At 41.1% G+C, this 24272-nt stretch overlaps 1 protein-coding gene and 1 pseudogene across 1 annotated transcript in view; one reads left to right on the top strand and one right to left on the bottom strand.

Moving 5' to 3' along the window:
* Ror1 (receptor tyrosine kinase like orphan receptor 1) overlaps positions 1–24272 on the bottom strand; it is a 401244-nt gene that overhangs the window by 304462 nt on the left and 72510 nt on the right. The window lies entirely within an intron of this gene.
* Positions 18567–19052, top strand: LOC101612587 (annotated as a pseudogene).

Below are 24272 nucleotides of genomic sequence, written 5' to 3'. Positions count from 1 at the left end.
CCATCAAGATAATATATACTAATTGATATTAGACACATAAGAGTCTGCAAACTTACCAGAATAGGGTGATATTTACTGATAGGGCCTACTATAAGCCACCCTTATATAAAATATAAAATATATTTGCCCAAATTTCTTGATAGATATGTTTCTATGTAAGCCAGGAACTGTTTCTGTTTCTCCACCAAGTTTACACACAGCCACAATCCAGGTGAGAGCTTACAAGTTGGCCAACCCAAAGTAAGATTGGTGCTTAACCTTGCTAACATGTCATTAGTGTATTATAGTGACTCAATATTCAAACTAGAAAACAAATGGTTAAAAGACCCCAGGTGAAACGAGTTTTATTAAAACAATAATGACTTCCCACAGCCTGCACCAAGTTTCAGAATGCTTCAAGATGCCGAATCTGTTTCTGGATGTTTTCCATCTCAACCTGCTTCCACGGTGGTATAACCAATCAATCTCCAAAGAGGATGAGCACGGGAAAATGAATACAGCATTAAGACTACAGAGACCTTGAGAGAATGTCAAAACTCAAATGATGTCAGTTTAAATTATCACCTAAAAAAAAAAAAAGTGGGACAGGCACTGTAAAGACAAATGTCTCCTGAACTGGAGTTTGTCTGGTTGCCTAGAGCAAATGCTCACTGAGCTGGGTAGCGAAACCGGTTTGCATTTGACTGAGAACTTCTCATTGCTCCCAGGTTTCTAGTTTTTCTCATGGCTTCCAAGGCACTTGGCAGTCAGAACCGGCAGCATAACCCAGTAAGCACAAGTAAATGGGGATTCAGAGCACATGGCCTTCTGATGCATCATAGGAAAAGATCGCTTGTAGTGATCAATCAAGCCCTCTGCTCATAACAGCCCACATTTGCTCCCATTATTACGGGAAGCCCCCGTGCTCTCACTGAAGAAATTGCTAGCTTCCTCAACTTGAAGCCTCAGATTTTTCAAAAGCCAAGACTCTTCCTATTAGTCTTACCCTGTGGGTACCTAGTCTCAAAGACTATCTACCACATACTTGTCATGAGGCCCAGAACTGTCTGTTTCTCTTCAGTTTTGAAATGCTAAAAATAGCTTGCAGACTCCATACTACCTTAGTCCAAGGATACCAATTCTGAGAGCAACAGAATTACAACATGAAGCAAGAAATAAGGTTTCAGGTTTGCTGGGTGCCTACTGTTTACATCAGGCATTGTATAAACTGATTATTTACATTATCTAGTTTAACCCTCACCACAATTTAGCGAGGTGGGCACTATAATTATCTTCTTCATAGACTCAGAAATATTAAGTAATTTGCCCAAGGCCACTTAACTAGTGCCAGAGAAAAGACTTGAACCATGTCTGTCTGATTTCACAGCCTACCTGTCACTCCCAGCTGCATTTCTAGCTCCTCTCTAGTTTTGGAAAGTGTCAGATGCACGGTGCTCACTTTGGGAACTTGTGGAAATTGCCAAGGTATGATTTTACTCCACCAACACCTCTCCCCTAGTCTGAGAGGCAGTACTGTACATATTTAAAGAATGGCAGAGAGACAGACATGAGACTGAGAAACACCTGCAGCATGAGATGCACTCAAGTCCACAATTCTGAAACAGAGGAGCTATTTTATATTTACATGCACCTACGTTTCTCTGAAAAAGCTAATAATCTAGAGTCCTTTTTCCTGAACATCTCAGTATCTTTAAACATTGCTAGTTCTTCTTTGAATGTCAAAGATTGGAGATTTTATTCTGATAGACCTTGGACAATGACCTTTGAGTTCTCTCACTACCATCCCTAATTACTACTCTTACTCCAAAGATAAAGACTGGAGGAGAATGGAGGTGAGAGTTTTTTCATGTTCAGAATTAGATCGTGGATTCACTACATGTCTGCATAATTAATATTTGCCTTTGTGACTAATACTATGGTGTGTTCAGTGTGGAGATGGGGTACAAAAGACCAAGGGTATCTACAGTTAAGAACTGTGGTGTGTTAGTGTTAGAGGTTCATGCACAGGAACCACTAATGAGCCCAAAGCTTTTACAAACCTGATGTACACAAAGGGTGCCTGCCACAGTCAGTGCTTACTCTTCGCCAGGAATTTTCTAAGTATGCTATCCCACGCATTTTCCTTGTGATTTGAGTTCAGTTTCTGTGGTAATATTTATGCAATAAGTAATGATTTCAAAGCATACTACATACAGAGTGTATAATTATGTGACATAATATAAACAACTTAGCTTTATAGCACGTCAGCCAAGCATTAGCCATTTAGAAAGTATGAGTGAGTATGCCAAGCTGGGATCAGTCAGCATCCACTCTAGCTAAAGAGGAACTCTGGGGCTGAAGAGATGGCTTAGCGGTTAAGCGCTTGCCTATGAAGCCTAAAGACCACAGTTCCAGGCTTGATTCCCTAGGACCCATGTTAGCCAGATGCACAAGGGGGCGCATGCGTCTGGAGTTCATTTACAGTGGCTAAAGGCCCTGGCACACCCATCCTCTCTCTCTCTCTGTCTCTCTCTGTCTCTCTCTCTCTGTGTCACTCTCAAATAAATAAATAAAAATTTTTTTAAAAATTAAGAAAAAGAGGAACTCTGCCCAGCTGCAAGAGTCCTTCTGGTCACTCTCTGTGTCCCTGATAGGCAGCACCCTTCAGCCAGAGTCCAACAAGTGATCTAGAACAACAAATGAGGTTTTCTATGAGCATTATTCTTAGCTCAAAGAAGTACAAGGTGGGATTCTTATAACCCAATACCATGAAGCAAAGTTCAATGGTGGTGGTGGGGGGGAACACCTAGTGAGTTCTGTGAACCAGATAGGAGAGACCTCTTATTTGGATTTGTTCTGTTCTATGGTACATGGGTCTTCTTAGCAAGCCTCATGAGAGATAGTAAGGTACACATTACCTCAAGAGCAAAGCAGACAGGTACAGAACAAGCACACAAACCCACATTTGGGCACAAATGCCAGTTAGCCCAGACCAGAGAGGAACTGCAGGCCTATACTCAAGGCTATGCGGCTGGTGACAATGTATTTAGACTCACCAAGGAATGGGTTGTTTTGAAAAGTTAAAATTGTGCATTATGAGAAGCAACAGATGATTGATACCATCACAACCATCAACATTGTTGATAAGACGTCATATACATGAGGACATACAGCTCTAGCATCTTTAGGCTTTTGCCATTCTGAGAAACAGCAGACAGTCTAACATGCCTCTGAAACACCTGTGATCAGAGTAAGGATCTGCAAGGACATCCCCACTAATACACAAAACATCAGCACAGCCAGGTCATGAGTCTCCAGTCACTCAGCAGAGGCTATGTTGACAGTGTGATGGAAGACGGCAGAAGAAAATAGAATACAGAAGTGCTGGCTTTGGGCTTCATGCTCAGACCTCAGGACTCTCACTATTTGATTCACATACAAAAAGAAAAAGAAAAAAAAACAACTAATCAATATTTGTGCCTGATTGCTAATAATAAACAAAAGGTGTGAGGTGCATGATTTGGATGCTACTTTGTCTATGTCTTCCTACCATCTCCTCAAACTTGGTGCAGACACATGACCACTGGAGACACTTGATGCCCTCACTACTATCTCAATGGCAGGACAGGGGCAGGGGACCACCTCCTGGGAACCACACAAGGGCTTGTCCATACCTAACCTGTAAAAATAAAATAATAAGAGCTTCCACTTATGGAGTGCCAGCTATGTGCCAGCCCCTTTCCACAGCTCACTTCAAATCCTACAGCAACTTTCCTGGGAAAACAGGTGTGACTTATACTTTAACTTGTCCAGGGCCAAGAGAACCAGTAAGGTGGAGAGGTCAAATTTGAACTCAAGCCATCCTGCTCTATCCTGTGGACTGGCCACACCTCTCTCTTACTGAAGTCTGAGTCATCCATCACACACCAATTAGAATCCCTAAAGTACATGGTGAGCAAAATACAGAGTAGATATTTAATAAATTCTTGTTGAAGGAATGATAAAATGACAGAAAACCTATGGGAATGGAAAGAAATGGCAATTGTCATACTGTTGGCAACAAAGAGAGCATTAATATTTTTCCCTGGCCTTTAATTACAGAATTTGCCCTCACTTGGTTCAAGATTTGTCAGGAAAGCTGCAATTTCATTAACAAGCTCACATCAGCCCCACCTGGATGCCAGAGTGAGACAGAAAGCTGTAACAAAACTAGCTGCTTGACACTTCCCTGCTACCACCTACTGCATGCCCCAAGCCTCATTATCCCCCAGCATGCCAACCAGGGGAGGGAGCAAACCCAGAGAGGAGAACATTTGCCCCTGCCCCAACCTCCATTTACATGGTCCAGTAGTAACCTATGAATCTTACAGATTTATTTTTCTGTTAAAACATAAAGGACAAGTGGCCAGGAGCAGTTCCATAAATTTGCTCTGACTTTTATTAGATGGGGAATATTTTTGCTTGAGAGGTCAACAGAACTTGGAAGAAAAACTAAAAACAAAAAAAACTTCCTAGAAGGGAACCCTGTTATCCCTGATAAAGCCCAGACCTGCTGTGGACTGGCAAGTGACTCATTGCCATTATGTGCAGCTACAACATGTCACCAAGAAGGTGAAAATTTTCCCATTCAGTCTTACCTTTCACATGCTTCTCATCTCATACAGATTCTATAGGGAAGAAAACATGACTGGACTGACTATGAAATAACATAGCTGAATTCCTTAATGATGAAAGAAGCCTGGACTCCCTGAACAGCCAACCTCGGACAAAGGCAATAGGGCTGAGCGGGAGCCAAGGAAATGGCTAACCATGGTTAGAAGGAAGCCCAAGAAACCTCTCCACTCCAGTACTCTGACAGACCACCTGGCCCATCATTCAAGTTTGAAAAAAACATAGTCCTCCTTATTGGTTCACTTCTGTAAGTATTGATGGAATGCCTGGTGTGGTACTACGATCAGTACAATGAATGAAGCTTTGTCCCCTTCTTTAGAAAGGGAGAGTCTGGTGAGGTGAGACTAAGAACACAGTCTCTCCATGGTGTCCCATGCAGGTGTTGGCAGTTACCCTCCCAGTGCCCAGCTGAGCAGCATGGTGGAACTGAAATTAATTAAAGCAATAAACTTCACTATACATACCCCGTGATCTCACCCAGGTTATCTGATCTCAACCTCAGTTAATCTACCACAAGAAAATATTCTTCCTACAGGGGGAAAAAAAAACCTTCAACTATCAAATCTATTCCTTTCAAGTCTATATAAAAGAACACCTGGAATTTCATAGAAAATAAATTTCTGTGCAGAAAGGAAACAGTTTATGATAAACTCAGATATTTCATGAGATAAACCAAAGCTTCTCCATAAAGCCTTCTTACTAAAACACTTTCTACACCACAGCTAATAAAAGGTACTTTTGATTTAAAAGGAAATGTACAAGAAATGAGGAAAAAAAAAAAAAAACTCAGGTCATTAGAACTTCAAGAGAAGGGAAAGCTTTCCTCCCCTAACTTGACTGACAAGAGAAAATTCAAACAATTTTCTGATGCATGAGGTCGGGGAAAGCGGAGCTCTTGTTTCAAAAGAAACCACTTATTTATGATCAAGTGGAAGTCACGTTCTAAGTCATCAGGGGTGATGTCGCAGACACCTTGGTAGGTTCTGCACAGAGCAGCCACATTCTCCTAGCCCATGTTTCTTGATGTTTGATAGTTGGATTACCCCAGCAGGAAACGAGCAGTCTTTGAATGGAAGGTTTTGTTCAGATTTCTAATCGCTTCCAGCGTGTGCCCCAGACCACAAGGAGTATACCAAATTTACTTAGACATCCAGGCCAGACGTGAAGAATTTCTCTGTCAGATCTCGTAAGCTTCTCCAATTTAACATTTTGGCTTCTTCTGGGCAAAGAGAAGACAGACAAGGAGCTTGATGCTGGAGGGCGATCTGGTGACATGTGGCAGTTCTTGAAGGTGGCCTTCCTGCCCTCTCTAGTCTCCTACTTTCAGTGGGGGTGGGGCGGGGTGGGGGTGGGGTTACTCTTCCAGCTCTCCAGACTTGCCACTTACTGGTGGCCCTTCAAGACAACCTCTCGGTGAAGCCAGGAGACAAAGAGTTATCATTTGCTCCACTCAGCACTTTGCTTCTTGTTCAGGGAATAAATAAAAAGCTACTGCTGGCAACCTCAATCAGTCGCCAAAAATACGTGCTATCAAATCCAATAAAATATTTGTGTGGTGCCTATTACATGGCAGGGGCTACGCCTCCCACATTACAGATATTGATTAAGGATGATAAAAACCAGCAGGAGCATTTATCAGGGGCTTATTTTGTGAAAAACCAGAGTTAAACATATAAACATGTCTGGTCTCACTCCCTGACACCCTTTGAGCAAGAAATAATTACTGCTTTTCATTTTCAGGAGGAAAGGAGACTCATCAGAGATAAACCACCCAAAAGATACTTATCTTGTCAGTGACAGAGCTGTGATTTGAACCCAAGCCTGTCTCCATAGGCAAAACACAGACCACAAGTCATAAAAGCACATGAAACAACATTACAAGACTGTTGTAAGGTCTAGGTTCAGTGGCAGAAAGTTTTTCTAGCACAGACAAGGTCCTAGTTTCAACCTCCAGCATTGGAAACACACATACACCCCACAAACCCTCTGATGTAGCATATAGGCCCGAGAGCAATGGTCAAATTTTCTGAATTATAGCAACAGACATCCCAGGCATTCATTGGGACTAAAGGTATAACAGAATTACTTTGAAATAGAATCTTTGGCACCTTTCCACTCATTGGACCTGAATAATATGTATGATTCAGCCATAGACTAAAAACTTAACTCAAGTAATCAACTATATAGACAGCAGGACAGGACAGGTAATATAAAATAATAGTAAAATGGTTAAGATTATGACTGTTTTAAAAATATTTTTACTTTTATTTACTTGCTAGCAGAGAGAAAATGAGAGTGAGTATGGACTTGCCAGGGCCTCTTGCACCACAGCAATAAACTCCAGAAGTACAGCTCTATGTGAGTACTGGGGAATTGAACTCTGGCTGGAAGGCTTTACAAGCATGCACCCCTACTTGCTGAGCCATTTCTCTAGCCCAAAATGATAACTTTTTGTTTATTTTTACTTATTTATTTGAGAGCAACAGAAAGAGAGAGAGAGAATGGGCGTGCCAGGGCATCCAGCCACTGCAAACCAATTCCAGACGCGTGCCCCCCCTTGTGTATCTGGCTTACATGGGTCCTAGGAAATCAAGCCTCGAACCAGGGTCCTTAGGCTTCACAGGCAAGCACTTAACTGCTCAGCCATCTCTCCAGCCCCAAATAATAACTTTTTAAAAATAAAATTCCTCTTGCAAATGCACTCACACTATCTGTAATCTATAACTAAACATCGTGTGTGTGTGTGTGTGTGTGTGTGTGTGTGTGTGTGTGTATGAGAGAGATGTTTCTACTTTAAAAAAATTTATTTTGTTCATTTTTATTTATTTAGTTGAGAGTGACACAGAGAGAAAGAAGGAGAGAGAGAGAGAGAGAGAGAGAGAGAGAGAGGGAGAGAATGGGCATGCCAGGGCCTCCAGCCACTGCAAACGAACTCCAGACGCGTGTGCCCCCTTGTGCATCTGGCTAACATGGGTCCTGGAGAATCAAGCCTCGAACCGGGGTCCTCAGGCTTCACAGGCAAGCGTTTAACCGCTAAGCCATCTCTCCAGACCTGTTTCTACTTTTAATCTTTCTTAAAATTTTTATTGTACTTGAGAGAGAGTTAGAAAGAGGGAGATAGAGAAAGAAAAATATATGAATGCACCAGGGCCTTCAGCCACTGTAAATGAACTCCAGATACATGCATCACCTTGTGCATGTGGCTTATGTGGGTCCTGGGGAATTGAACCTGGGTCCTTTGGCTTCACAGGCAAATGCCTTAACCACTAAGCCATCTCTCCATCCCTGAGAGCTGTTTCTAGTTTAAACACCCCATTTTCATGTTAGTATATGACAACATTATTTGTAAGATTTTGAAAAGACTCATCCTAACAAAGAAAACTTTCATAAGCATTAAGTAGACAACTGAACTGACAACTGGAAGAATACAAAAGGCTTATGGAAGTCTAATTTCTGAACCAAGCTAGTGATGTCAAAGTAAAACAAAAGGAAAAAAAAATGAAACATGTAAAGGCTCCAAACTTTCCAGGGAAAAATATTGGGGAAAGTCAGAAAGCTTTAAGAAGTAAAGAAAGTATTGTCCAGCCAAGCAATAAGGAGCAAAGCAACATTGAAAAAGTCTGACTTCTCTAAGTTCTCACAGTCACTCATTGTCCTGCCTTAACTTCCAACTTCAGAGCTCTCATCCAGGTGTAGAGCTGACCAGGATCTGTATAGCAAGGTTCCTGCCAGAAACATAGCAGGGCCTTTCTGATAACGTGCAGGAAGCTATCAGGTGCCCGACCCCACTAGCTCCAAAACATAGCACTGGGCACATTAGCATCATGTGCATGAAATTCCCAATGGCCTGTGAGCTACCTGAAGCATGAGAGGCAGACCAAGAACCTTCATGATCATAAGACTCCTCATACTTGAAGACAGACCAAGGAAGATAGCTCTCCTGCTTTCTTAGTCAGTACCTCATAACAGAGCTATGAGTTGCTCTTATCTAAGAGATGGTTTCCTCACGAAGTATGTTGCTGAGTTCCAATCCCCGACTCATCTCTAAATGACCATGTCATCTTGAACAATTCTGATCGAATGTCTTATACTTCCATTGCCTTATCTACGCAATAAAAGTAGGTGATGGTAACACCTACTTCAAGAAACTGTAGAGATTAAATTAGTTATCTAGAAAGGACACAGGACCTAGCATACAGGCAAGCACTAGATAATTGTTAGCTACAGTTACCCCACAATCATTTTTATGAAAATGGAAAGATGATAAAAGTCCCTATCAGAAAAGCACTGCCCCACCACAGACCACAGTAATTAATAGGGACATTACTGTGTGTGCCATGCAATAAATTGCTACCACATGTTTGTTTCTACCTTCCTTGCCAAGTTGACCATTTGGTTAACTGAACAAATATCACCATTTATGGCACAGTGTTTCAAGAAAAAGCAATACAAAGCTTATGTCAAATTCTAGATAACATAGCTGACCTGGGAGGTTTATCTCAAACAATGATTAAAATAATTATCAGGATCATAATTTTCCTTCACTTCCATTTGCAAAAGCTGGAGGGCATACAGCTTTGGGAGGGTGGTAATCACAGATCCACAGATATGTGAGTGAAGAGACTTCAGTAATGGATTATTCTTGGGTAGCAATCAAACCCTCACCCCATACCTGGGAACCCTAAGCCTACAGATAACTGTGACTTGCCCAGAAAAGCCTTATTGTTAGGTAGCAGAGCAAAGGATGCCTGTTTGCTCTTCTGCCTCCTCCCCCAGATTGTCAGCCTGCCAGCCAGAGCCTATTCCTGCATATCTTCACCCCTTTGTGCCAGTTCTGCACATGGAGGCTGACATCTCCAGAGGAGCATTCTAACCTACAAAAAGAGGAAATGTTGCAGCCAGTAGTGCAAAACAGGCACCCACCTGACCACTCTGCTGGGGTGTGAGTGAAAGGATCTGAGCTGCTATCCTACTCCTTCCTTAACCTGCATTAGGACATTGACAGCATTTCATTTTCCTAAGAGGACAGACTAGGCGACACCCTATCCTTTCCAAAGCTGAAAGCAATCAGATTGTATGAGGTCATAAAATAGCATTCAATAATAAAAGCTTAATGGTTCTATGTTGCTTTATGTTTGTGCTATACTTAAAAATTCTTAAAAGATCTCTTTGTATATTATCAGCTTATCCTCACTATGACCTTACATAGGTCAGGAAACACAGCACCATTTTACAGGTAGATGTCACCAAGGCATTAAGAGGCCACATGCCTATGTGAGTTAAGTAACAAAAACTTTACACTGAGAGGCACAATACCTACTAAACAAGAAAAGATATGCAGGATTCAGGGGCCCAGTTTCAAGCTGAAAGTGATGAGAAGCAAGGTGCCTGGTCACCCCTCCAGACTGCTTTACTCAAAATTCTACTTTCAAAGATCTGCCTCTCCCACAGCCACAGGAAGGATCAGATAGGTTACAAGAGATATGAACTCAAGAGATTTGGCAGGCAGATCAGACAAAGCAGAAGAAAGGCCCTTGAAACGGATCCTGTCTGCAATAAAGCAAAATGTATTTCTAAGGCATCTTGCTAAAATGGCACAGGAAGGAAGAACTTGAAATAGGCAAAAGGATAATAAATGAAGATCATGTGATATATATTATTTATTGTTGGGCCAAATAAAAATGTCACTAATATTTACTTTCTCCATAGAATATGCCATTCCATTTTTTTTTTTATTTTAAAAAGACTTTAACAAATACATAAGATCAACCCTAGACTTGAAGGGACTATCACTCCCTATAAAGCCCTAGCAGAAGACTCACTGAAAAAAATATTTATTTTTTCACTGAAATTTTTTTTTATTCACTGAAACAAATATTTATGTTTTCAACATTTCCTAGCCTTCTCATCACACTTTTAACACCTTCTCAACACCCTGATGGTTTCCCATTTTATTGATACATGCCATGATCTCAAAGTAGAATCTTCATCAAACCCAATCTCCCGAGTTTCTGACAGAAGGCAGTGCATGCCCCTCTCTATATCAGGGGTGCACAGAGAAAGCTGAAAGGGCTATAAGAAAACAGACCTTCCAGGAAGCCTGCTGGGGAGGAGCAGGTGGGGCATGGTGGGCAGGGAGTCTGGCCTCTTTCTGAGCCCTCTGGGTTCAATGTGCTCTATGGACCTGGCACAGGGTAAGTGGATGGAGCTGCAGAGTATTCTTGGCTATGAAGCATCCAACCATCCCTTCCTAGCCCTCATGGAGAGACAATACTCATGCATGCTATGACAGAGCAATAACTACAAGGAGACAAAAATAAATAAAATCCCAAGGAAAACCAAAGCAGTGACTATTAGCAGAGTTGAAAACATTTGCTACATTTAATTATTTCTCTACCAAGTTCAATAGAATGATAAAGATCAATATTCTGGCAACCTAGTCTCAGGACACAGCTTGACTTTATCACATGCTTTTAACAGCATCTCCTTTCCGCTGGTGAGGCATGCAGAGAAGAGTGAGGGAGGATGGAAGTTGCTGGGCTCAACAGTCCCAACCTCTTCCTGGAAGGGTGGACTGTTTCCTGGAATAAAGTCTCTTTCTTCTTTTTAAAAAAAAAAAATTGTTTATTTTTTATCTGTTTATTTGAAAGTGGCAGACAGAGAGAGAAAGAGGCATAGAGAGAGAGAGTGGGTGCCTCAGGGCCTCCAGCCACTGCAAACGAACTCCAGATGCATGAGCCACCTTGTGCATCTGGCTTACATGGGTCCTGGGGAATCCAGCCTCAAGCTGGGGTCCTTAGGCTTCACAGGCAAGCACTTAACTGCTAAGCCACTTCTCCAGCCCTAAAGTCCCTTTCTAATGAAAGAATTTTTGTGTCTTTTTTCTCATCTAGCCATATTCTAGACAAGCAAATTTAACTCAATCAAAAGTTACTCATGCAAATTTTAATGCCAATTTTGCATTAAAGTAAAAGGACAGTGGCTGGGGAGATTGCTCAGTGGTTAAAAGTGATTGCTTGCAAAGTCTACCAGCCCAAATTCAATCCCCAAGCCATCTACATATGTCAGACACAAAAAATGGCATAAGATTCTGGTGTGTGTCTGCAATAAGAAGCCCTACTATGCCCATGCACACATACAAAAGGTAGACAGACAGAAAGAAAGAAAGACAAAACAGATGATATAGAAGAAAAATAACTTCTAAAGTAAGAAGAGGGATGGTAGAAGGACAAACTGTCTTTTGAGCTTTATTTAAGGAGTGCAGAATTTTCTATGTATTCCTCAGAACTGTTAGAGAAATCCCCATAACGGCCACTCAACTGTGCCCAATTTTTTGAGTCAAAAACATTATCTCTTCAGGCTGAAGAGATGGCTTAATGGTAAAGGCACTTGTCTGTGAAACCTAAGGACCCAGGTTGGATTCCTCAGTACCCTCATAAGCCAGATGCACAAAGTGGTCCATGTACCTGGGGTTCATTTGCAGTGGCTAGAGGCTCTGGTGCACCTATTATAGCTGCCTATGTGTCCCTCTCTCCAATATATATATATATATATATTTTTTTTTAATTAGCCAGAATATTTTCAACTTTTTTTTTTTGAGGTAGGGAATCACTCTAGCTCAGACTAACCTGGAATCCACTCTGTAGTCTCAGGGTGGCCTTGAACTCTCAGTGATCCTCCAACCTCTGCCTCCCAACTGCTTGGATTAAAGGCATGTGCCACCACGCCCAGCTTTTTTTTCCCAACTTTCCACTACTAAACTCTTATTTACTGTCTGCTTCTCTAATGGCTATTTAATATTTTCATATCTTCCCTCATATTAAGATATCCTATTAAGCATCCTCCTTTAGAAACAGTAGTTACCAACTTTCCCATATTCATAATCCATAACAATTAATTCTCATAAAGTTTTGTGGCCCTTGTCAGAGTTTATATGCTAGAGGAATGCTAGAATTTTAGAATAATGATACCTGTCATTTGCTCTGACCCTATGTGCCAGGAAGCTTAGCATGTTTTGACCAACATCAGAGCTTGATACTGCTTCACAGTCAGGCATGTGGCCCCTGCTGTTTAGTGGACCTGGGTTCAAACACTCTGCACTTGGGCCAGCTTCCTAGCCTTGCAGTGCCTACGCTTCACACCTGCAAAATACGTAGAGTAACAAGATGTGCTTCCCAAGGTCCCATAATATCACAAGTGTAAGGCACTTAGTCTACAACCAAGTTAAGGACAACCAGATACCACCTCATCACCTCACCTCCGCCCGACAAAGAAGAAGAGACAAGCTAGGAGTTAGCATATGACCTGGACAAGACACACTGCCCATGGAAAGCCTCTACTCTCTCTCCTGCCTCACACTGACAGGAACATGAAAGGACAACACAAGTCTAGAGTCTGGCACAGGGAGGGCCTAGTGGGGTCAGCTTCCTGCCTTGTGCTCTACCACAAACTGGTGGATAGGTGACCAATCCTGCCATTTGTCTACAAGCATTGCTCAATCCTGCATGCAAAGCCTGAAGAAGCACCTGCAGAGGGGACCTGGGGGTTGAATAGATGGCAAACAGGATTTAAATACAATAAGAGTGATAGCTAAGTGCAGGCCTTGTGCTAGGCATGATTCTAAGAAGCAACATGTACATCAAATGACTTTGTAGAGCCTATTTTCTCACAGCTCTCTTCCTAAAGGCTAACTTCAGAGAACAGGAAAGTGTGGGGAAATTGGAAGGTATCTTGAACAAAGCAAACCACATGAGCAATGGCCAAGATGTGGAAATAAACAGGGGGCAAGGTGAGAGAAGAAGAGCAAGGCCAGGTCTTGAATTTTCCTTGTGAAAACAGAGAAATACACTTACATAACAGAGGAGGTCAGTACAGGTTGGGTCTTGAGCACTGGGATGGGTGGGTGACCAGCCCTGACTCCACCAAAGAGCAAAAGTCAAAAAGAGCTGGTGTGATGGCTTGGTAGTTAGTGTACTTGCCTGTGAAGCCTAAGGACCCTGGTTGGATCCTCTAGGTCCCACATAAGCCAGATGCACAAGGTGGCACATGCGTCTGGAGTTCGATTCCAGTGGCTAGAGACCCTGGCCTGCCCATTCTCTCTTTCTTCCTCATTCTTATGCTCTATCTCTAATAACAAATAATTTAAGAAAAAGTCAAAGAGGCTGTTTATACATAGCATCAAGGAACACTTGCTCATCAGTCTGCTCTATGTCCTCACCATGACACCAACATCATGGAGAACCTAAACCAACCTTTGAGGAGGCAGGTGGAAGCATCACAGAGTCCCACAGGCAGAGCATGGGACCTTTACCTTGATGTGGCCTACTCTGTAAGGAAACACTAATGAGGATGAGGGCAGCTGCCATTCAAAAGAACACGCAAATCCCAGCCAGGGAGAATGAAAAAGGTGCATGGTCCGGGAGGTGGGGTGGGCACCTCATATCCAGCCCAGGTAGCCACAGAGAACAAAACCACATTCAGGACTCTTCCAGCCACTCTGAACCTCATGACACAGGACAGACACATGCATTTCTCCTAATGTATAGAATTGTATCAGAAGGACTTTGGCTATCTTAATAGTCTAAATTCTTCTGCAATTTCTCCACATCTCAATTTTACTTTATATATCCTTACTGTACCCCATACATTTAAACTGGGACCTTGGAGATTTTTAAACTGGTAGCTAAGGAAACCTATCAATTTATTTGCTCATACCCTCATACACCCACATATGTCTTTATGTACAGGGCACTATGCCTGATACTGTAGAAGATAAGTAAACTCAGCAACTACTAGACAAGATGAGGATCATAAGCCACGAGGCAAGGACAGACAATAACCACCTTGGTTAGACCCTGGGCTGCAGGAAGACTTGCTTTCTAAGTCAGTGAGGCACAAGGGTTGGGGAAACTGTACCAGACTGGCTATGAAAATATTTTCATTCAAACAAAACAAAAGGAAAACAACACCATCATCAGATTTAAATGCAAAGTACACTTGAAAGTTAAGTTCAACTAGCAATTTGAAAGGCTACATCGTTTATCCATGAAGCAGAAAGTCATATTCTTTAAAAGAAAAGAGTCTAATCTTAGTTTAGCCACAGAATCACTGTGTCATTCTAGAAAAATAATGCAACATATATATGCCCAGTCTCTATCTGTGCATCAGGGAGAAGTTTAAACAATATGTAAGAACTAGAATGAGAATTTACTTATGTAGATTGTGTTTCTGTTACTGAAAGCCACCCTGGGGCCAGGCCATGATTTCCCTGGTGAAACAACTGGGAAGAATGAGGTGCCTTTAAACAACTCCATCACTAGGCCAGGAGAACCAGAAAGGGTGGCAAAGGTTTTAAGTCAAGGGAATTCTATTTCAGTAAAAATGAACATATGGCTTAAAAGCAAAGGAACACACACATCAAATATTCAAGAAGTAAGAAACATGGATATAATAATTCTGTATCTTTAATGTTGGGAGCCACTCATGACAATTTAAGAGGCAAATGTCTGTCTCTTAAATAAGTTAATTGGGAGATGGAAAAGACCATTTATATCTGGAACTGTGATTAGAAAGTCATACCAAGTTAGGTATCATGATCTCTACTGCCTAGCTAATACCAAGTCCAGGGGCAGCCAGTCTCAAGCCTCTTTTGTCATGTACATGATAGGGTTTGGGAGTGGTAGGGTTAGTTGCCAGAGTCACCTCTAGTTCCAAGAGCTGCTGAGGAAATGGAACAAGATAGCCTTGAAAGGCTCACCAAATATGGCCCATGCTACTGACCCTTCAAGACCTAAATATAGTATGAACTTGTCCTTGACTATGACCCCAGTAGCACACAGCCACTGACAATTGTGCCCAGTTGATAAGAACACACAACTACTTGCAGACCAGTTACAGTGTACTTGTAATAAATTATATAAATGGGTTGAAGGACAAAAATCACATGATCATCTCATTAGACGCAGAGAAAGCATTTGACAAAATCCAGCATCCCTTCATGATAAAAGTCCTACAGAGACTGGGAATAGAAGGAACATATCTCAATATAATAAAGCCTATTTATGACAAGCCTACAGCCAACATATTACTAAATGGGGAAAAACTGGAAGCTTGTCCACTAAAATCAGGAACAAGACAAGGGTGTCCACTGTCCCCACTTTTATTTAATATAGTTTTGGAAGTCTTAGCCATAGCAATAAGGTAAGAGACACACATAAAAGGGATACAAAATGGAAAGGAAGAGATCAAGTTATCATTATTTGCAGATGACATGATTCTATACATAAAGGACCCTAAAGACTCTACTAGCAAACTGTTAGAGCTGATCAAAACCTACAGCCATATAGCAGGATACAACATAAATACACAGAAATCAGTAGCCTTCATATATGCTAACAACAAACACACAGAGGATGAAATCAGAGAATCACTCCCATTCACAATTGCATCAAAAAAAAATAAATAAATAAAGTATCTTGGAATAAACCTAACCAAGGAAGTAAAGAATCTCTACAATGAGAACTTTAAAACACTCAAGCAAGAAATTGCAGAAGACACTAGAAAGTGGAGAAACATCCCTTGTTCCTGTATTGGAAGAATCAATATTGTGAAAATGGCAATCTTACCTAAAGCAATCTACACATTTAATGCAATCCCTATCAAAATTCCAAAGGCTTTCTTCATGGAAATAGAAAAAACAATCCAAAAATTCATTTGGAATCACAAAAAACCTCGAATATCTAAAATAATACTGAGCAACAAAAATAAGGCTGGTGGTATCACCATACCTGATTTTAACCTATACTACAGAGCCATAGTAACAAAAACAGCATGGTACTGGCACAAAAACAGACATGTAGATCAGTGGAACAGAATAGAGGACCCAGATGTAAGCCCAAGTAGCTATAGCCACCTGATATTCGATAAAAATGCCCAAAATACTCATTGGAGAAAAGACAGCCTCTTCAGCAAATGGTGTTGGGAAGACTGGATATATATCTGCAGAAGGATGAAAATAGATTCTTCTCTCTCGCCATGCACAAGAACTAAGTCCAAATGGATTAAAGACCTTAACATCAGACCTGAAACTCTGAAACTGCTAGAGGAAAAAGTAGGGGAAACCCTTCAACATATTGGTCTTGGCAAAGACTTTCTGAATACAACCCCAATTGCTCAGGCAATAAAACCACAGATTAATCACTGGGACCTCATGAAATTACAAAGATTTTGCACTGCAAAGGACACAGTGAAAAAAGCAAAGAGGCAACCTACAGAATGGGAAAAAATCTTCGCCAGCTATATATCTGATAGAGGATTAATATCTAGGATATACAAAGAACTCAAAAAGTTAAATAATAAGGAATCAAAGAAGCCAATCAAAAAATGTGCTATGGAGCTAAATAGAGCATTCTCAAAGGAAGAAATACGAATGGCATATAAGCATCTGAAAAAATGTTCTACGTCACTAGTCATCAGGGAAATGCAGATTAAAACTACATTGAGATTCCATCTCACTCCTGTCAGATTGGCCACCATCATGAAAACAAATGATCATAAATGTTGGCGGGGATGTGGAAAAAGAGGAACCCTTCTACACTGCTGGTGGGAATGCAATCTGGTCCAGCCATTGTGGAAATCAGTGTGGAGGTTCCTAAAACAGCTAAAGATTGATCTACCATATGACCCAGATATAGCACTCCTAGGCATATATCCAAAGGACTCATCTCATTTCCTTAGAAGTACGTGCTCAACCATGTTTATTGCTGCTCGATTTATAATAGCTGGGAAATGGAACCAGCCTAGATGTCCCTCAACTGATGAGTGGATAATGAAGATGTGGCACATTTATACAATGGAGTTCTACTCAGTGGTAAAGAAAAATGAAGTTATGAAATTTTCAGAAAAATGGATGGACCTGGAAAAGATTATACTAAGTGAGGTAACCAAGGCCCAGAAAGCCAAGGGCCACATGTTCTCTCTCATATGTGGATCCTAGCTACAGATGATTGGGCTTCTGCGTGAGAAGGAAAATACTTGGTAGCAGAGGCCAGTAAGTCAAAAAGGAGACATAAAGGGAAGAGAAAGGAAGAGAGGAGGGTATTTAATAGGTTGATATTGTATATATGTAAGTACAATGATTGAGATGGGCAGGTAATATGACGTAGATTGGAATTTCAAAGGGAAAAGTGTCGGGGGGAGGGAGGGAATTACCATGGGATTTTTTTTATAATCATGGAAAATGTTAATAAAAATTAAAAAACAAAAAAAACCCAAGCCTATCCCACAGGGAAAAGGCACTTGAGAATAAAAAAAAAAAAAACTTCTCAGCCATGCATGGTGGCTCACACCTTTAATCCCAGCACTTGGGAGGCAGAGGTAGGAGAATCACCGAGAGTTCGAGGCCACTCTGAGACAACATAGTGAATTCCAGGTCAGCCTGAACTAGAGTGAGAACCTACAATGAAAAGCCAAAAAAAAAAAAAAAAAAGAACCTTCTCAGAAAATTTCAGGCTTGGATATCCCACATCTGAAGGTCTACCACCAAGTAAGCCATCTAAGAATGAGTCTGCATTACATCTGTTTATATCTGTCTTCGTGTTCTTAGTCCTTGATCTCCACATGTTATTTCAAGTACTATCTAAATGACTTTTACTAAATATCTTCCAATGAGAAGCTACAGAAAATAGGCAAAAGTCATGCTTAAGTCATTAATAATTGGTTTCCTAGAATTTAAGAGACTTCCATCATACACATATTAATTTAATCCCATTTTGTTTTTTAAAAAAATTACTCCTACTTTTCCCACAGGGGGCCACAGCTCTCGGCCTGCAGCTGGGCGCTGGCCTTCCCGCGGGACCACAACTCCCAGCATGCAGCCCACGTGGGCGGCGCGGCCCGGAGCGGGTTTGACCGGCTGAGTGGCGGCAGAGAAAGGATGGAGGCGGCAGTGTTCCTCTTCTCTCTCCTCGACTGCTGCACGCTCATCTTCCTCTCCGTCTACTTCATAATTACATTGTCTGATTTAGAATGTGATTACATTAATGCTAGATCATGTTGCCCAAAATTAAACAAGTGGGTAATTCCAGAGTTGATTGGCCACACCATTGTTACTGTGTTAATGCTTGTCTCATTGCACTGGTTCATCTTCCTTCTCAATTTACCTGTTGCCACTTGGAATATATATCGGTTCATTATGGTCCCAAGTGGTAACATAGGAGTGTTCGACCCAACAGAAATACACAATCGAGGGTAGTTGAAGTCACACATGAAAGAAGCTATGATCAAGCTTGGGTTCTACTTGCTTTGTTTCTTCACGTACCTTTATAGTATGATTTTAGCTTTGATAAATGACTGAAGCTGCAGAAGCTGGGTCCACATCAACCTACACTACACTGTGCACTTGAGGAGCCAGAGACTACTTAAATCATCCTTAGAACCGTGACCATAGCAGTATATATTTTGGTCTTTGAACAAAAAAAACTATTTTTGCTGTATTTTTACCATATAAAGTATTTAAAAAAAAAAATTACTCCTAGAAATTTTCATGAACTAATACTTTGACAACTGAATCAAACAGGATTCCTTCATTCAACAAATACTTAGAGGCAGCTGTTAGGTGTTACAAATACTGTGATGAAAGACATCCTATACCCTCAAGGATGTAAAATCCAATAGGAAGAAAGAAGAAAGCCTGTGTTCTTCAGAAGCTCCTAGTGAGCTTAGCAAAGCATAGCACAGCAAGAATCAAGAGCCAAATCCCTGCATCCAAAGAGATGGTGAGGCGAGGACCATCCTCAAAGTTGTCCTCCACAGGCATGCCATGGCAGGACAGGCACAAACACACGTCGTAGGAGCGGTAGTAGTAGTAACAATGATGGTAATAATAATATTTGGAGGAAAGCCTGACAGTACCCATATAAAGCCAAATGCACAAAGTGACAAAACACATCTGGAGTTCATTTGCAGCAGCAGGAGGCCCTGACATATCCATTCTCAATCTCTTTCTGTCTCTCAACTAAAAAGAAAAACAATTTTTAAAAATAATATTTTTAAACTGGGCTCTTATAGGCAGGTAAGATGGTATTCTAGAAGGCGCCTTACCCAGCTTCATGGAGTCATGAACAGATGTTGGAAATAACGGGTAACAATTCAGACAGAAAGAAGAAAATATATCTCCAATCTGGGACCAAAGAGAGATATTACCATAACTGTCAATGAGAAGAGAAAAACACATGAAGTAAACTATAAATAACTCTATCAGCATACTGACCACAAGTTTCCAGGTCAAAGTGTATGGGGATAGGAGAATGGGAGAGGAAATGAAAGGAGGTAGAGCCCATGAGCCTCCTAACAGCTCAGGGAGACCAGGGCAACTAAATTTTATAAGACCAAACCCAAAAGATCAAACTATTGCTAAGCAAGTTAACTGAATTCCAGAACATAGTTTATTACTGAACACTGACAGATACTAAAGTGCCTAGTACCCAAAAGGATCAAATTTGCTGTGTCTTGCATATACTGAAAAACTAGCAGACAGGCTGAAGAGATGGATCAGTGGTTAAAGGGGCTTGTTTACAAAGCCTATTAACTCAAGTTCTGTCTTCCCCTGCACCTGGGCAAAGCCAAATACTAAGTGGCTCATGCATCCCACAGGCCTACAACAATGAGAGGAAGAGCCAGGAGTATCCTCACCTCATGAGCCAGCTTATTTGGCCTTTACAATGGCAAGATATCCTGCCTCAAAGAAGGTAGAAGAAGGACTGGAGAGATGGCTTAGTGGTTAAGGCTCTTATATGCAAAGCTAAAGGACCCAGGTTCGATTCCCCAGGACCCATGTAAGCCAGATGCACAAGGTGGCACATGTGCCTAGAGGTCATGGCTAGAGGGCCTCGTGCACCCATTCTCTCCCTTTCTTTCTCCCTCCACCCCTGACACACTTTTTCTCTCTCAAATAAATAAATAATTAAAACATTATTTAAAACATAAGGTGGAAGAGCACAGACCCCTCAAAGTTGTCCTCTCACCTCTACATGCATGCCATGGCATACATGCACACATACACACACAAGTGACTTTTAAAAATAAAACTAGCAGGGGCAGCGCTAGAAGAGGCTTCGCATGGTTAGTCCCGGCTGCGGCACACAGAGGATTTTGGTCTCGACCCAGAAAAAAGGAAGAGCCAGTGGTGGCTGAGGTGCCTGAAGAGGTGAAAAAAGAGCCTGTCCTGGTGTGCCCAACATTACGGAGCCGAACTTACATACCACCTGAAGATCTCCAGAGTCGTTTGGAATCTCGTGTTAAAGAAATTGTTGGTTCATCACTTCCTAGTGATTGGCAAGATGTCTCTCTGGAAGATGGTCACATGAAGTTCAGTCTGTTGGCAAATTTGGCTAATGACTTGGGCCATACAGTGCCTAACTCCAAGCTTCACCAGATGTGCAGGGTCAGAGATGTTCTTGATTTCTATAAGGTTCCTGTTCAAGAGAGATCTAAATTTGATGAGCTTATTGCCAGTGATTTGCCTCCCAATTTGAAAATCACTTGGGGTTACTGAGCAATTCAGAAGATGAATGTATTGGAATCATTGTTGTTCTGCTTAGTGAAGTGCCTGGTAATTAGGTCTGAAATATTACCAATCAGAACTATTCTCAAATCCTCCCACTTCAGGCTGACTGTTTTTCTACAGAGAAATACATTATCTTTTTCTCACAAGGAATTAACAACAAAAAAAGTAACATTCGCTGCCTCCTTCCCCCAGCAGAGTCAGGTCTTATTTATGGAAATTTCTTCTTTTTTTTTTTTTAAGCTCCATCTCACACTAGTCCAGGCTGGCCTCAAACTCACAATGATCCTCCTCCCTCAGCCTCCATAGTGCTGGGACTAAAATGAAGTGTGGAACTAAAGGTGTGCCTGGCTTTATGGAAATTTTCTTTGTCAGGATACTAATTAACTTCAGTTTAATATAGGAAGAAATGACAAGTTCAGATTTTCCTTTACTCTTCATATAGATTTAAAGTAGTACTTGCAAGAAAATGTTCTAATCTTGCTAACTGTAATATTTAAGTTAGAATTTTTATGTATAATATATATACAAATAAGGAAACAAATTAAATATTTGAGAGAAACAAAAAAAACTATCAGTTATGCTAGATGCAAGAAAAATAAAAATTCAAGCAATCAAAATGGGCATACACATATGGGTATTAGAATTAGCAGAAAAAATATTAACACAGGTATTATAACTATATTCCATGTGTTCAAAATTAAGTGGAGACAGTGAAGATTTTTTAAAGTTCCAAATCAAGCTTCAAGAAGTGAAATATATAATATGTGTAGTGAAAAAATTACTGTATGGAACCAACATCAAATTAGACATTGCAAAAAATAAATGCAAATGCAAAATTCAAGACTTCAAATTAAAATAAAGAGAATTTTGGAGGAGGGTACTTTAATAGGTTGACATTGTATATATGTAAGTACAATGGTTGTGATGAGTAGGTAATATGATGGAGAATAGAATTTCAAAGGGGAAAGTGTGGGGGAGGAGGGAATTACCATGGGATATTTTTTTTACAATCATGGAAAATGCTAATAAAAATTTAAAAATAAAATAAAATAAAGAGAATTTTAAAAACAGGATGCACAACACCAAGCTGAGGAGCCATGTCAAGTGGCATAAAGTACATGTAACTGAAGTCTCCCAAAGAGAGTAAAGAATCAAATTATCAAATATTTATGTTCGTATTTACAACCTCAATGAGGAAACAAATTATAATAAAGCTAAAAAGCAATTAAATAAATATCTTATAAAAATGAAGCAAATGGGGCTAGAGAGAGGGTTTAGTGGTTAAGGTGCTTGCCTGTGAAGCCTAAGGACTCATGTTCTATTCTCTATGTCTCACATAAGCCAGATGCACAGTGACGCAAGTGCACAAAGTCAGACACATGCACAAGGGCACATGAGTTGGGAGTTCGACTGCAGTGGCTGAAGGCCCTGGAATGCCACTTCTCTCCCTCTCGCTCACTCACTTGTGCGCGCGCGCTCTAGCCCCCCCCCCCATCTCTGTCTGTCTCTCTCTCATAAAAAAAAGGCAAGTCTGTTGGGCTTGCCTCAAAAAAAAAAAAAGGGAGCAAATAGCATGAGACAACCTAACTAACAAACAAAAACAACTTGTAACTATTCAGAAAATAACAGGGCTGGAGAAATGGCTTAGTGGTTAAGGCACTTGACCACAAAGCCAAAGGACCCTGGTTCAATTCCACAGGACCCACTTAAGACATACATGCACAAGGTGGCACATGCATCTGGAGTTTATTTGCAGTAACTGGAAGTCCTGGTATGCCCATTCTCTCTCTCTCTCTCTCAAATATATATTAAAAAAGAAAATAGATTACAGGCAGTCAGTGAGGTCAGGTTAGCGAGCATCAGAGAGGACACACTTGAATTATCTATTTCTGAAAGGTCTGTTTTCAGCATCATTGCATAGTGTAGATGTAGAAATGCAAACCTTATTCTTTCTGATCCTTTTACCATGTACCAGCAATTATGGATGAGATACTATACAAGTCCTGACACGGTCTGTGTCTAACCATGATGGGTTGATAATTCAGAGGCAATAAAAGAGAAAAATGGCAATTGGTCTCCCAGCTCTAAAGGAAATATGTTCAGACTGTTGTGAGAAGGTGGCAGTTAGTATCTCTGCTAGGGAAAGAAAACATACCCAAAAGAAATTCATGAGACAAACAACTGTCACCTAATTCTACAATCTCAATTCTGTCCTGCTTTCCAGATTGGGCTGTCAAGGACCTGCTAGAATACATGGACATGTGCACCCTAGAAAGACAGGAAGCCAAGCCTTTTTGTCCTGATTCCTGCTCACTGTGATGTGTAAGGAAGGAATCAAGAACCTCATCCTTGGAGCCACTGGCCACACCCAACTGAGGCTGGGATTTTCATAAGCCCTGACAAGTCTGCTGAAGAATGTCTGAAGTAGATGGACAGCAGGGCAGTAACATGTCACATGTTCTAGAAAAGGCTTCAAGGAGTAAAAAGCTCACAGCAAGAGGCTGGCATCAGGATGCTTGGGTGGTTTTTTCATTAAAGAACAAAGGCATCTTGTTTTTCCTGAAACCAGCAGTCATGCATTATGCATTATGCAAACATAGAAAACATCTTCATGATCGGAGTCTATTGCCCACATTTTACAGATGGGAACACTGAGATCCAGAGAAAGCAAGGTGGGGGCACCACCACAGGAGTTAGTACCAGTGCTAGGTAAAATTCGTGTCTTCCCACCTCTGGGAGGCTGGTGGTTTTTACATTAAATTGTGGTTGCCTTATCCATCTGTTAGATGTGTAACTATGGGGATGACAAGTTACCTCTCAGGTGCCACATTTGTGAAGTGAGGCTAGCTAACAAGGGCCTAAGTTGTGAGGCACACCACAGGCATTCAAGCACACCACGAGCCCTTGTCAGCCAGTGGATCTGGAGGCAGGAGGACTGCTACTGATATTATCTCGGCTGCAATCACACTAGACATCTTCTCCATTCTTGTTCTAAAAAGCATTCTGGCATATATGTACCAGACACTGGCAAGACTGGGACTTTTTTTTTTTTTTTTGC

Source organism: Jaculus jaculus, chromosome 5 (genome assembly GCF_020740685.1).
Source record: "Jaculus jaculus isolate mJacJac1 chromosome 5, mJacJac1.mat.Y.cur, whole genome shotgun sequence".
NCBI lineage: Eukaryota > Metazoa > Chordata > Mammalia > Rodentia > Dipodidae > Jaculus > Jaculus jaculus.
This window is presented reverse-complemented; position numbering and strand designations above follow the sequence as displayed.